This window comes from Prunus persica, chromosome G1 (genome assembly GCF_000346465.2).
Source record: "Prunus persica cultivar Lovell chromosome G1, Prunus_persica_NCBIv2, whole genome shotgun sequence".
Lineage (NCBI taxonomy): Eukaryota > Viridiplantae > Streptophyta > Magnoliopsida > Rosales > Rosaceae > Prunus > Prunus persica.
In genome coordinates, this window is record NC_034009.1 from 37,074,298 (window position 1) to 37,076,914 (window position 2,617).

General features: G+C 33.4%; 1 long non-coding RNA gene across 1 annotated transcript; it reads right to left on the minus strand.

Moving 5' to 3' along the window:
- LOC109946548 lies at window positions 236–1,896 on the minus strand. Its single transcript, XR_002269677.1, has 2 exons — window positions 1,713–1,896; window positions 236–536 (listed from the first exon to the last, which is right to left on the minus strand). It is a non-coding gene; the product is annotated as an uncharacterized LOC109946548 (long non-coding RNA).

Below are 2,617 nucleotides of genomic sequence, written 5' to 3' on the forward strand. Positions count from 1 at the left end.
ATTGCAAACACAACATGCAATTGCAATCACAGTTTGCAAAAATTAAATGTCTGTTTGCAAACACAACATACAATTGCAATCACAGTTTGCAAAAACCAAATGTCTGTGTGCAAACACCATATGCGATTAGCAACATGACCTCTACCCTTTTATTCTTCTTTTCTTCGTTCAAACATGGTGGTAAGACAAGCTCCAAACCATCCCAATATCATATAAAGCAAAACTCATACAATATTTATAGATGCAAAAGTTAGATATTTTATATATATGCGTTATCCACATGGCTTGAAATTACAAATTCACGTTCACATATTACTTTCCACAAGCGCACAAACTAACAATAATAATAATCAACCAAAACCCACTAAATAACATATATAAATAAACATCCACAATTCCAAGCTGAGCCGTTGATATAAGCTATTGATTTCTCCTCATTTTGAATATCATAAGCACAAAAATTGTGCAACCACACATTGTCTCTAAATGCCACATCTCCATCAGTAATATCAACAAAAGCTTTCTTCGATTCATATCTCATAAATCATAGAAACCAACAAAAATTAAGCATGTGTATTTTTACAAACCAACAAAGTATATGTTTAGATAATATATATACAAACCAACAAAGTGCCAATCACCATGAAAAAGAAAAACCAGCATCTAACAAAAAGTTATGCCTAGCCACCCATAGAGAAATTATAGAACATCCATGAGCAATTGAAAACTATTAGGAAATGAGAATAGCAAGCAAATTGGGCACATCAACTCTACTTATTCCTATTAGAAATTTCTTTAAGAAAACCAAGTCTCCCTATTTTCATAGTTTATATAAGATCATTTAGCTGTGTTTCTTTCATTTGATCCAAGACTTTTCTGCAAAGGGCCGATGTCAGAATTAGTTATTTGATTTCATAAGACTCTGCAACAACCAATTTCTAACCCATGTGGCTTTAAGCCAATAAATAAGACAAAGTAGGCCCTTCTAAAGATTTCAACTTTTATGAATTGCTTAACTTTGAGCAAATTGATGGTGCATGGAAGAAATTTGATTCCCTATTTTTTTTCTTCTCACTTGCTAATATCTAAAAGTAGGCCCTTCTAAAAGTATTATGCAAACGACAATGACTTTCATTAAATTTGTTCAAAGCTCCAATTCCACCCATCAATTTATTCATTTCTTCTTTTTCCAAACAAAAACCTCATAATCAAAACAATTTTAAAATATCCAATTATAATCCAATAAAAATTAACCATAGAAAAGCATCCAATTATAATCCATGAAACAAAAACCACAAATTGCCTAGAACATTTCCAAAATGTGAGAGCTCAACTTTCCTAATGCAAAATGCCAAACCATCATTAAGTAATTGCAAATACAACATGCAATTACAATCACAGTTTGCAAAAACCAAATATCTGTTTGCAAACACAACATGCAATTAGCCACATGACCTATACCCTTTTATTCTTCTCATTCCAAACAAAAACCCCATAATCAAAACAATTCAAAATTAAAAACCCTAGAAAAATACCCAATTATAATCCAATGAAAATTAACCAATACAAATGTTAATTCTCATCAAATTAAGCTAACTACAAACAACCAAATAATCAAAACTTAAAAATCAAACTAAGAAATAGCAAATTGAACCCATCAAATATCACCAAGGAGAGAGACAAATAGAGAAGAAGAGAGTGGAACAACTAACCTTGAGTGAGTGAGAGAGTAGAGCACAACAGAAGATGAAAACAAAGCAACGTGGAAGAGGAGAGCCAGAGCAACGTCGAAAAGAAGAGTCTTCAGAGCAACGTTGGATAATGGTAGACTCAATAGCATCTTCATTATTATTTAGCGGCATCTCTTCAGAACCTCTTCAGAGTTCTCTATTTTGTGTCAACGAGTGAAGTGTTTTTTGTAGGCCAAGATTATATAATCTCATTTAACTTAAAGATAGGCTGCACCAAACATGGGCTTAGGATGTTATTTAAATTAATCCAAGCCAATCCAAGGAGGTGTACCAAACAATGCCTATAATTACTCAAGTTAACAAAACAATTTTGAAATTCTGCAGCACTTAAATATTTTATCATGGATTTTTTTAAAAAATCCTTTTTTTACGTATTTTTTGGGGGGCTCTGGAGGGAAACCAACCAAGCCAACATTAATGATTTAGCACATTGGCAAGTTCATTCAGCCCATGGGTCAAACTCAACCCACATTTATGATTTGGACCGGTTGAACCGGCATGCCCAACAACAGCGCGTAGTGGATTGTACAGCACACGGGCTTTCCTTTCCTTTCAATTTTGGTCTTAAAATCCTTTGTGGCCCAACATGGTGTGATGTTTTGTATTTTGTATTTATTTATTTTTTTTGGTGATACAAGCGATGCGATATGAGGGAGGGGGAATGAATTGAACCTAAGAACTTGAGTGCAAAAGTAAATACCCTTAATCACTTGAGCTATAAGCTCCTTGCATGGTGTTTTGTAATCTTTAACATACTTCTTCTCTCAAGAAAACCATATTTACTTCAACTTGTTTCAGACCCCAAAAAATAAGAAGAAAAAAAACTCACACTCCACCTTGCTATTCCAAAAAAGAAAGAACGACAA